This window comes from Microcaecilia unicolor, chromosome 3 (assembly GCF_901765095.1).
Source record: "Microcaecilia unicolor chromosome 3, aMicUni1.1, whole genome shotgun sequence".
NCBI classification, from domain to species: domain Eukaryota; kingdom Metazoa; phylum Chordata; class Amphibia; order Gymnophiona; family Siphonopidae; genus Microcaecilia; species Microcaecilia unicolor.
In genome coordinates, this window is record NC_044033.1 from 213,494,842 (window position 1) to 213,507,775 (window position 12,934).

At 43.3% G+C, this 12,934-nt stretch overlaps 1 protein-coding gene across 5 annotated transcripts in view; it reads left to right on the forward strand.

The window, feature by feature from the left end:
- Positions 1 to 12,934, forward strand: part of VWA7 (von Willebrand factor A domain containing 7) — a 71,730-nt gene that overhangs the window by 10,642 nt on the left and 48,154 nt on the right. Inside the window, exon 1 of one of the 5 annotated variants that reach the window (XM_030197437.1) lies at positions 5,521 to 5,601. The exons of the other annotated variants lie outside the window; for them this stretch is intronic. The gene's annotated coding sequence lies outside the window, so the exon portion shown is untranslated. Of the gene's footprint in view, positions 1 to 5,520; positions 5,602 to 12,934 lie in introns of those variants that run through there. 5 annotated transcript variants of the gene reach the window in all.

Sequence of the window (12,934 nt, forward strand, 5' to 3'; positions counted from 1 at the left end):
TGGGACAATGGAGGCTTAAGTGACTTGCCCAGAGTCCAGTGGCGTACCAAGGTGGGGGCGGTCCACCCCGGGTGCACCCCGCTGGGGTGTGCCGCGCACCGGTCAGCGTCGATCGTTTCTATGCTCCCTCTGCCTCGGAACAGGAAGTAACCTGCTCCGGGGCAGAGGGAGCATGGAAACGATCGACGCTGACCGGCGCGCGGCACCCCCCCCAGCGGCATGCACCTGGGGGGGTTCTTTTGCCGAGGTGGGGGGGTGTCCCTTTGCCGGGGGGGTCGCGCTGCACCCGGGGGGCGGGGCGCATCGGCGATCCGCCCTGGGTGTCAGCGCCCCTCGGAACACCACTGCTAGAGTCACAAGGAACTGCCTGTGCCTGAAGTGGGAATCAAACTCAGTTCCTCAGTTCCCCAGGACCAAAGTTCACCAAAGCCTGCCCTTGCAGATCAGCAATGCGGCGGCGCAGGCTTCTGTTTCTGTGAGTCTGACGTCCTGCACGTACGTGCAGGACGTTAGACTCACAGAAACAGAAGCCTGCGCGGCCACGTTCCTGATCTGCAAGGGCAGGCTTCTACATGGAATGTTGCTAGTGGAATAGCAACATTAACATTCCACGTAGAATCTCAAATAGTAGCAACAGAATCTCAATAGTAGCAACATTCCATCTAGAATCTCCAATAGTAGCAACATTCCATGTAGAATCTCCAATAGGGAAAGGGAAATGGGACTTGATATGCCGCCTTTCTGAGGTTTTTTGCAACTACATTCAAAGTGGTTTACATATATTCAGGTACTTATTTTGTACCAGGGGCAATGGAGGGTTAAGTGACTTGCCCAGTGTCACAAGGAGCTGCAGTGGGAATCAAACTCAGTTCCTCAGGACCAAAGTCCACCACCCAAACCACTAGGCCACTCCTCCACTCCACTCCTCTATAATCTCTTCTTTTTCTTTCTGCATTCAATGTGATGTTTTCCTGAGGTTGGTCCTGTTGCTTCTTTGATACATTGCTAGGCTAAAATAGAAGTGAGACATTTTGTTTTGATTGGGTGGGGAGGGAGCATAGTTCAGTACCTCTGTGGTAGCTGGATCATTCTTGGTATTCTCTGCCGACTTCAGATTGAAATGAAATTCAAAATACAGCAGTTGTACTGATATGCTGCCCTGCTGAGTCACGAATGAAGGGGAGATATCTGCAGCTTTTTCAGACTGCAAAATGAAATCTTTTTGGCTCAGCTGAGCGAATTTAGATAGTGAACAAATGCTGCTGAACTTTGTGGAAGCAGAGGATATGGGAAAGAGAGCCTCAAATAAAGGCTGGGGTGGGAAGGAAACTAGGGGCCGGTTGCACTAAACCTAACGAGCCAGCAACATGGTTTTTAAACTAGTTATAGCTGGTTTAGCGAGCAATTAGTAAAACGAGACATGCACAGAAGAGTTCTCCAAGCCATTTTCCTGTCACAGTAGCAGCTAACGAAAACGGAATGCAAAGCTATTATAATGAGCTAATTACTATTATAATGTGTATGCAAGGCGATGCACAGCCGTTTCCGACCCCATGCACAAAAGCAGTCTCTACCTTTACCATGTAAATTTTAATGGGAGGTCTGGAGCTGTCGTTCTTCATTGTCGCAAGTAGGAGAAGGGGAGCAACAATGCAGGGAAGATGGAGCACAAAACAAAAGTACACCGGTTTACACCCAGTTTCTTTGTGTGTATGAAAGCCGTACCATGCTTCTTTTTCAAATGACATTTTACTGGCAAGAAATTGGGGGGGGGGGGGGGGGCAGTACCGAAATGTAAAGTATAAAAGTAATGTTGACTTACCAAAAATGCAAGGAAGACAAGTGTCCATCAAACAGCGTCTGTGGGAAACAGCATCCCCCATGCTAGAAGCACAACAGAGAGGGGCTAAACCAATTGGACAGTGTCAGCCTGGGATGTCCCACCCACTCACTACTGGAGTGGACACCAGGAAGTTCGGATCCAATCAGTTCACAGCTCTAGAGTGATGTTATCAGAGAAGCCCTGCAGGGAGGAGGAGTTGGGATAGCAGCCAGCCAATGAGAGTCCATCTTCAGGGACATGGGCGTTCTAGGATGTCAGCCGGCCAATAGAAAGAAGCAGCAGGAACAGCTGGGGGGTGGAACCAAGCCCTGATGCTGATTCCTCACAGAAAATGAGAACCGAGAGCAGCAGAGAGGTTTTTCCCACTTTTTAGCAGTAGCGGGAGGCAGGGAGCCCCAATACAGGTCTGCCCATCCAAAAAAACAAAAAGCGCTTTTGTGCTTGCAAAAAAAAAAAAGGGGGGGTCCATCTACTGCTTTCATAGATGCAGCTTGTCTGCGTGTATGGGAGCCATCTGTAGCATGCACAGAGCAGCCACGCATAGCGATTGACTGTTCTGCGCATGCTCAGCTCACCAGCTGGCTTCCCCTATATTGCATGCAAGTGAGCTGGGTCGCAAAAGCGACGAGCAGCTGATTTGCATGCGATTCTCTTTGTGAATCCCTCTGTGTTTCAGAATCGGTAAATTTTTGCCGATTTGGAAATATAGACGGATTCTTAACGGGACCTTTGCGCATCTGGGCCTAGGGCTGGCAACAGGCCAGTCCAGTCTGGGTTTTATCTTCATGCTTGGTGATACACTATGCCTTTCTGAAGACATGGATGGAACAAGCTGTCATCCCTAGAAATAATGGGGCAGAGCTTCAACATAAGAGTGACAATTACTCAAACATGAATTTTCTTTTTCAGATCTTGCCCATTGGGGATGGCGTTTGGATGTAAGGTGGGGAGATGGGTGGAAAACTGGACTTCTGTAGGTGGTGAATTGAATCGACCAACCTTTGTTTAAGGGGTGGAGAAGAACCAAAATAGCATTATCTTTGAAATGATTATTGGGAATTGATTGCCCAGTCTTGGACTCATTGGGAGGGATGACTAAGTGAGCACTGAAGGAAGGAAACATGCAGTTCATGGGGAGAGTCATCTTACTTAACAGATATTCTTAGATTCTATATTCCACTGCAAGTCGGAAAGGGCAGTTCTGTGCATTGGCGCTTAAATTTAGGTACCAAGGGGGAAATTCCATATACAGCGCCAAATGTTAGGTGCTACTTTGGCATGGAAAAAGCGTTGTAACAGATGCAAGGTGTTGAAACAGGACAGAAACAGCAAATACGCACGAAAACACACTTACACGCTGATTTAAATGCTAAACCCCTTTGAGAAAAGCTGCACTGGATCCCAAAATCTTCAAAATCTGCACTTTGATCCACAAAATTATCTACGGCGTAGTCCCAGGATACATGACAGACCTCATAGATCTACCAACCAGAAACAGATAGTATCATCATGATCATACCTAAACCTATATTACCCAAATTGCAAAGGGACTTCAATACAAAACAACTTAGCTTCTCCTACATAAGCGCACAACTATGGAATAGACTCCCAAAAGCTGTGAAAACAATCCATGACCACCAACTCTTCAAAAAGGCCTACCCCACCGATCTCCCGTAAATCCCCACACCCAGCAACACAGCACTACCAATGATCGCACTGGACAATATACAGTCTTCACTCCCTTTGACCCTCATGGTGCCTGATACACACCTACCTCATTCGACCACAATTTAACCTTGTATTTGTTATCAACCAACTTGGCGAACGCCATTACGGGATTATGTAAGCCACGTTGAGCCTGCAAAAAGGTGGGAAAACATGGGGTACAAATGCAACAAATAAAATAGCAACATTCCATCTAGAATCTCCAATAGGGAAAGGGAAATGGGACTTGATATACTGCCTTTCTGAGGTTTTTTGCAACTACATTCAAAGTGGTTTACATATATTCAGGTACTTATTTTGTACCAGGGGCAATGGAGGGTTAAGTGACTTGCCCAGAGTCACATGGAGCTGCAGTGGGAATTGAGCCCAGTTCCCCAGAATCAGAGTCCGCTGCACTAACCACTAGGCTACTCCTTCACTAGCAACATTCCATGTAGAAGCCTGCCCTTGCAGATCAGCAACGCGGCCACGCAGGCTTCTGTTTCTGTGAGTCTGACGTCCTGCACATACCTGCAGGATGTTAGACTCACAGAAACAGAAGCCTGCGCGGCTGCGTTGCTGATCTGCAAGGGCAGGCTTCTACATGGAATATTGCTAGTGGAATAGCAACATTAACATTCCATGTAGAATCTCAAATAGTAGCAACATTCCATCTAGAATCTCCAATAGTAGCAACATTCCATGTAGAATCTCAAATAGGGAAAGGGAAATGGGACTTGATATACTGCCTTTCTGAGTGTTTTTGCAACTACATTCAAAGCGGTTTACATATATTCAGGTACTTATTTTGTACCTGGGGCGATGGAGGGTTAAGTGACTTGCCCAGGGTCACAGGGAGCTGCATTGGGAATTGAGCCCAGTTCCCCAGAATCAGAGTCTGCCACACTAACCACTAGGCTACTCCTCCACTAGCAATATTCCATGTAGAAGCCTGCCCTTGCAGTTCAGCAACGCGGCCGCGCAGGCTTCTGTTTCTGTGAGTCTGAAGGACTTGATATACTGTCTTTCTGAGTTTTTTTGCAACTACATTCAAAGCAGTTTACATATATTCAGGTACTTATTTTGTACCAGGGGCAATGGAGGGTTAAGTGACTTGCCCAGAGTCACAAGGAGCTGCAGTGGAAATCAAACTCAGTTCCCCAGGATCAAAGTCCACTGCACTAACCACTAGGCCACCCCTTCACTCCAGACCGTCCCCTCCAAACCAGTAATAACCCAGTGTCCCAGCATGGTGTAAGGGACACTCTTTCCTCAGAGCCAGTACTGACCCAGTTTCCCAGTATGGTGTGAGGGACACTCTTCCCTTGGAACCAGTAATAACCCAGTGTCCCAAGATGGTATATAGGACACTCTTCCCTCTGAACCAGTACTGACCCAATGTCCCAGCACAGGGGTTGTAGGATCTCCTATTGTGTGGGCCATTCTTTGTTTAGAAAAGTGGTGCAGAAACTTTTCTAAATATATAAATAGATGGTCTTGGGGGGTGCTCTTCACTCCCTTCCCCCCTTCATAGTGGAAGAATGTTCCTTCCACCGTGCTGGGACACTGGACCACTATGAACTGTGCTTATGAAGTGGGGAAGGAAGGGAAAGGGAATTGGGACTTGATATACTGTCTTTCTGAGGTTTTTTGCAACTACATTCAAAGCAGTTTACATATATTCAGGTACTTATTTTGTACCAGGGGCAATGGAGGGTTAAGTGACTTGTCCAGAGTCACAAGGAGCTGAACAGGCTGCACAGTAAGTGCTGGGCTGAAGTAACGCCCCTCCTGCCCTTACCCTGAAAGAGTGAAGGTGGAGGTCCCTTGTGGAACAGAGCTGCTGTCCCTTTAAGGCTTCAGGGAGGGGAGGGGACCTGTGCATGTGTATCCCAGTACATTTGTACATGCTCCAGTGATAAAGAACAAGTGCATGAGGGTGGGGCTGGCTGCGGAGATAAGCCTAAGGCGACCCTTTCTGCCCCATTGCTGGCTCTGTTATGCTTTGCTGACTGGTTTGAGAGATCTGGGTCTGCAGTGTTGTTGAAGGCAAGGTACGGGGTATCTCCACTTCTTCTTTCAAAGAAATGTCAGCGTAAGAATAGGGACCTAGCAAGTTAAGTGTGAACTTTATAGAAAAATTGTTATTTAGCACTTGGGGGCATTACTTTAAACAATACAGTCGTGCTATGATTATATGCCTGGGCTTCTTTTGAAGACCAGTGGGTCTGTGTTTGTCCCTTGGAAACATATGAGCATGTCCCTATATTAATATGAAATACATTTTTTGGAATGATCTATGAACGTTTATTGTCAGCACTATGTGTTACTTCTTTGCATTAGATAGGACTCGGAACTGTACAGGGTAAATATAGGGGCAGGTGCTGGGCAAGGTATTAATCTGAGTCTCCACCCTTTGTAGCACCTGCATCTAAGCATTTACCCATACATTGTGCTATCTCTGTGATTCTTGGTACCATACATTGTAAGCCGCACTGAGCCTGCTACCGAGTGGGAAAGAGCGGGTATAAATGCTATAAATAAATAAAATATTTCCAGCCCCTGTGCTCTCTGCATTTTGCTGGAATCTCATTCTGTATTTTCAGCCTCTGCGCTCTTTCCATTTTGTTGAAATCTCTTCCACTATTCTTGAATCAGCTATTTTGGCATCCAAGATGTGCCGTAAAACTTGCAGCCTCCAACCACTGCTCTCTTGCACAGAAATGCTGGGCAGGGTTGGCGTTAGAGGGTAACAACTGAGGCAACAGCCTTGGGTGCCTATGCCTGAGGGGGCCTCACACATGCCTGAAGGTGGGTCTCCAGGGCACCCTTCACAATTTTTGCCCTAAGGCACTGCATGTCAAACAGGGTCCTGATGCTGGAAGTGCCATTTGAAAGTATTGTATGGTGTTTTGTGCAAAAGTCCTGTTCACCATGCCCTTGTTCCAGCCCTTTTTCCTCGCTATTTTCAGTCCTTGCACTACACATTTTACCATCTGGAGTAGAGAGGTGTGGTAGCTGTGTTAGTCCACTTTTAAAGGTAATCAATAGAAATAAAACATGGAAAAGAAAATAAGATGATACCTTTTTGTATTGGACATAACTTCATACATTTCTTGATTAACTTTCGAAGGTTGCCCTTCTTCCTCAGATCGGAAATAAGCAAATGATGGTAGATGACAGTACATATAAGTGAAACAGCAAAGCATTCCAGTGACAGTCTAACAGGATGGGGGTGGATAGGTGAGAGATAGGAAGAGTTGGGTGGATGAGGGACAGGGAGATATGCATGGAGATAGGAGGGTGACAAAGCAGTACAATTTTATGGTTTATAATGGGCTAGAAAACCTAGATCTTTGTTAAGTCCTGTCTGGTGGGTGTCAAAATATTTAATCTCACCTATCCACCCCGATCCTGTTTGACTGTTACTGAAATGCTTTGATGTTTCACTTATATATACTGTCATCTACCAACATTTGCTTATTTCCGATCTGACGAAGAAGGGCAACCTTGGAAAGCTAATCAAGAAATGTATGAAGTTATGTCCAATACAAAAAGGTATCATCTTATTTTCTTTTCCATGTTTTATTTTGTTTGATTTCTGTTGATTACATTTTATCAGAATCTCCAGTTGTCTTGTTTTCCAGCTATGATCACTTCCGAAAGCTCCAGCCCTTCTCTGTAAGATCTTTTATCTGTCTGGTAGAAAATATTTAACTTTTCACTGCTTGCTTCTGAAGCTTCACCAGTCCACTGACAGCGTATTTCCAGCTCCTCTGTCTGTACTGGTTTATCTCCCATCCCATGCCTGTGACACAACTAAAGTACATTTCAGCAAAAGCCAAACTCTTTATTCCTTGTCATTTTCTGGACTTTGGTCTGAATCTGCTACCTAAGAAAGAAGGTTACTCACATGAAGCATTTAAAACAATTTGCATACCTTGAAGCTCATTAGCATATGAATACACCTTAATTTACATATGAATAAGATGGTTCACAGTACGGATGCTGTAGCTTGGGGAAACGAATAACTGGGTCTTTCATGAATGTGGGAGACGGCAGAAAACACAAGTCCGCTTACAGAGTTCTTGCTTTTGTCCCATGGGAGGTTGTAACACAGGGGCCTCAGGACTTTTGCAGGGTCCCTGCTGTCTTCTTTAAAATATCTTGCAGGCCCTACATAAGTATTGCCACACTGGGATAGACCAAAGGTTCATCAAGCCCAGCATCCTGTTTCCAATCCAGGTCACAAATACCTGGCAAGATCCCGAAAAAGTTTAATACATTTTATGCTGCTTATCCCAGAAATAAGCAGCGGATTTTCCCCAAGTCAATTTAATAATGGTCTATGGACTTTTCCTTTAGGAAGCCGTCCAAACTTTTTTTAAACCCCGCTAAGCTAACCACCTTTATCACATTCTCTGGCAACGAATTCCAGAGTCAGAGCATGAAGTCCACTGTGTCTCATCAGGGACCCATCTGGGGCATTTACCCAGCTGATCCTAAGGGGAAGATCCTTTTTCTGGTTGCTCACTCCTGAAGTAAGAGATGGGCTCATCTCCCAGTGCCTTTTCAAACCTCTTTTCACACCCAGCTGTACTCTTCACCTCATCCTCCGATGACAAATTCCACATCTCTCTTGTATATTGACTAAAGAAAATGAAGAGATTGCAGAATACTGTGACAGGGATTGTGGAGAGGGCTCACAGGTTTGATCATGTTACACCTCTGTATTTATGTTATCATTGGTTACCGGTTGTTTTTAGGGTTCATTTTAAATTGATTGTGCTTACACATCAAATTTTTTATGATCAGGTACCTTCCTCCCTTTCTGCATTATTAATACCGTATGCTCCTGGACGCATTTTGCATTCCATGGATTCTTTGCAATTTGAAGTTCCTTCTTTAAGTAAGCTAGTTTGGTTGTGACTAGAAAGGGACCATTTTCTTGTGTGGCTCCTGTATTGTGAAATGCACTCCCACAATCTTTGCGGGCAGCACAGTCCCTTAAGCATCTTTTACATAAGAACATAAGCATTGTCATACTGGGACAGACCGAAGGCCCATCAAGCCCAGCATCCTGTTTCCAACAGTGGCGAATCCAGGTTACAAGTACCTGGCAAGATCCCAAAGCAATACAATACATTTTATGCTGCTTATCCTAGAAATAAGTAGGGGATTTTCCCCAAGTCCCTCTTAATAATGGCCTATGGACTTTTCTTTTTAGGAAGTTTACCAAACCTTTTTTAAACCCTGCTAAGCTAACTGCTTTTACCACATTCTCTGGCAACAAATTCCAGAATTTAATTATATGTTGAGTGAAGAAATATTTTGTCTGATTTGTTTTAAATTTACTACTTTGTAGCTTCATTTATTTATTTATTAGGATTTATTTACCGCCTTTTTGAAGGAATTCACTCAAGGCGGTGTACAGTAAGACTAGATCAAACATGAGCAGTAGGCAATTAGAGCAGTAAAAATATTCGAACAACAATACAAAGTATGGTACGGTATACTAATTGCAATGACAACACAATATATACTAGAATATTATAATTGGTAGTGAGGGGAAAGGCAAAGTTGTAACATATAGATGAGTAAGAAAGTAGGAAGAATTAGAAAGTAAGGTATTGATTTGAAGAAAGTTGCATGTGAGGTCAGAGAGATGGTTAAATATTATTTCAGCTAGGGTAAGAGTGGACAAACATGTCCCGCTGCAGTATTTGCAGCCCAAGTCAATCCTTGTGTGTGTGAGTGAGACTAACAAGTTAGTTATTTCTTCCATTAAAGGCTTGGTTGAAGAGCCAAGCTGTCACCTGCTTCCTGAAGTAGAGATAGTCTTGTGTTAAGCGGAGCCTTTCAGGGAGTGTATTACAGAGTGTGGGGGCTACTCCGGAGAAGGCTCGCTCGCGGGTATCACATTGTGTAATGTATTTTGGAGAGGGTGTAGTTAGTAAAAGTCCTTGGGAGGACCTTAGTGTCCTTGGCGGTGTGTGGAGGATCATCCTATTCAGATACTCGGGGCCATTTCCTTTCAGGGCCTTGAAGATCAGACATAGAGTTTTAAATTTAGCCCTGTATTGTAGTAGCTAATGAAGTTTTTGCAAAAATGGTGTGATGTGGTCACGTCGCTTGCAACCTTCTGTGAGTCTTGCTGCTGCATTCTGAATCAACTGGAGCTGGTGCAGGCCCTTTGTAGTGAGACCATTGTATAGTGCATTGCAGTAATCCAGTCTTGATGCTACCATGGCATGCACAACTGGGATAAGATTTACCTTCTTGATGTAAGGAGATACTTGATGTAAGGAGAGAGGCAGCGTAGCTGTCGCAAATAGTAGAAGCAGCTCTTGAAGGTTACTTGGATTTGGGGAATCAGAGTAAGTGTTGAATCTAACTGTATTCCAAGGTTCCTGACTTGTGATTTGAGGGGGAGTTCATACTTCCCAAAAGGGATTTTGATGTCAGGTATGTATCCACTTGTGTTAGGGACCCAGAGAAGCTCGGTTTTAGTGTTTGTTGTGTTTAGCCCATTCCATTCTTGAATTGATGTTAGACAAGTGATCAGTTTATTCAAGGTTGTAGGTAAGTCAGGTTCAATGGGTATGAGTAGCTGCACATCATCCGCATAGATGTAGAACTGAGTGTCCATTGACCGAATCAGCTGAGCTAGTGGCTTGAGGTAGATATTGAACAGAATAGGTGACAGTATCGATCCTTGTGGTACCCCGCAGGTCAGTGTCCATGGTGGTGATGAGTTGCTGCCTGTCTGATAGATAGGATCTGAACCAGGCAAGTACTGTTCTATTGATACCTGTTTCTGTCAGTCGTGCTAGCAAGATATCATGGTCCACAGTGTCAAAAGCTGCTGAGAAATCTAACAGTACTAACATCGAGGCAAATCCCTTGTCTCGGTTTCTGTGAAGATCATCTAGCAGGGATATGAGGACCGTTTCTGTTCCATAACCAGGTCTGAATCCAGATTGGCATGGATCTAGCCAGTTACTCTTGTCTAGCCATTGATTAAGTTGAACGCAGACTGTTTGTTCTAGGAGTTGGATACTGGCCTGTAACTTTCAAGTTTGTCCTGGTCAAGGTTGTTTTTCTTCAGCAGAGGGCGAACCACTGCCCTTTTTAATGCTGTTGGTAGTTGCCCATTAGAAAGAGAGGTGTTCACAATTTTTGTGGCGCCTTCTACAAGGCCCATACTTGCCTGCTGCACTATCTTTGATGGGCAGGGATCGAGGGAGCAGGTAGTTGGTCGAAGGTCTCTTAGGATTTTGTCAAGGCTCTCCTCTGTCATTAGGTTAAAAGTGTTCCATCTTTCTCTGTTAGGAGGGAGCGAGTTTGTGCACCCCTGGTTGACTGGTTGGGCACTGGGTGGGATTGCCTGTAAATCCTGGTGGAGATTTTTAATTTCGTTGGCAAAGTATGCAGCAAAATCATTGCAGTTCAGTTTAGACTGGGCAGGCTGGTTTTGTTGTGGGGGTTGCAGTAGGCTGTTTACTATACTGAACAACTTCTTGGTTGGATTGGCAGCCTATGCAATGCATTGAGAGAAATACTGTTTTTTTGGTTGCTGTTAAGGCTTGGCAGTGCTTTGCCCTGTGCTTCCTGCAGTTTAGCCTGTCTTCATCCAGGTGAGATACTGCTCTCCCTGAGGGTTAGAAGGCTTGATGCTGAGTGCCTGTTGATGTTAAAGTTTGTCCTATTTGCTGATTCTTTTAAAATATGATTTCACTTTTATATTATGAATTGGAGTTCTATTCTTTTTCTTGTTTTCAATTTTTAATTGTACACCACTGTGATGTCTTGTGAACCTCGGCGGTATATCAAGTTTAATAAACTATAAATTATAAATACTTTGATCTCCTTATACTAACTTATGGTAAGCACTAGCATGTGCGTGCCACAGCTAAAAAGGGCTCACCACGGGACATGCTGAGGCATCCCGCAAACCACACACTAAATTTTATTTTTTTTTTAAATATTTTTATTGAGAGAATTTTTCAATTACAACAAATAAAGAGTCAAAACATAAAGCAAATTAACTATGCCTTCCATGTCTAACAAAAGAGATGTATATATGCATAAATCCATAAAAACAACTCACGACATAATTAATTTCCGTAAATTATTGAAACGCAATCTATTCAAAAAAGCATACCACAATTAATTCCATCCTAATTTAACAGTAAACAAATTCACACTTGATCCACACAATAACGTAACTCTATTTTCCTAATTGTCCATACTAATTTTATCATAATTTGAAGTTTATATTCCTATTGTTCATGGCAATTTACCACGTCTGAAGTTTTACCCATTACCTTTTTATTTCTTATTATGAAAATGAACTTCCTATTTGAATACTTTAACCCACTCAGTCTCCTTCACCTTAACTATGTATTTCTCTTTTCCGAAATTGGTGATCACCATTACAGAACAATTGTAAGCCACATTGAGCCTGCAAATAGGTGGGAAAATGTGGGATACAAATGCTACAAATAAATAAATAAATTACAATATATAATACGTTCATAGAATGAAACATGAGATTATAGGACGTTTAACCGTGGTTCTTAGCTTGAGTTTCAAGGCAAAAAGAGTCTGGAAGGGCCCAGATTTTCGAAGTCAGTTTGGTCCGATGGTGTTTATAGGCCAATAGTGTTTCATATTTTCTGATCATACATATATAACTCCACCATTCGTTAAATTAATTTTTATTTTTCCACAAAGGGGGCAAAGATTGAGCAGAATTCATGTGAGAGTCCTTTACCACCTAAAAATTAGGTGTCAGTAAGTGCTCATGAGCTAATTTTATTTAATGGCAACATCAGCACATGGCCATTAATTAAAAAAAAAAAAAGAAAATCGGCCATTTTCTGGCTGCATGGCCTTAGCATGCAGAAAAGACACACATAAGGGCACATTAAGGTTACTTTTTTGCTCAGCTTAGTAAAGGAGCCCTTTGAACTGGAAATTTGGAAATGCTAAAGCAGCTAAAACGGCTAGGGCTCTTCAGCTTGGAGAAAAGACGTATGACAGAGGTCTATAAAATAATGAGTGGAGCGGGTAGATGTGAATTGTTTGTTTACTCTTTCCAAAAATACTAGGACTAGGGGGCATGTAATCAAGGTACAAAGTAGTAAATTTAAAACAAATTGGAGAAAATATTTCTCACTTAATGTGTAATTAAACTCTAAAATTTGTTGCCAGAGAATGTAATAAAAGCAGTTAGCTTAGCGAGGTTTAAAAAAGGTTTGGATGGCTTCCTAAAGGAAAAATCCATAGACCATTACTAAAATGCACTTGGGGAAAATCCACTACTTATTTCTAGGATACACAGCATAAAATGTATTGTACTGTTTTGGGATCTTGCCAGGTACT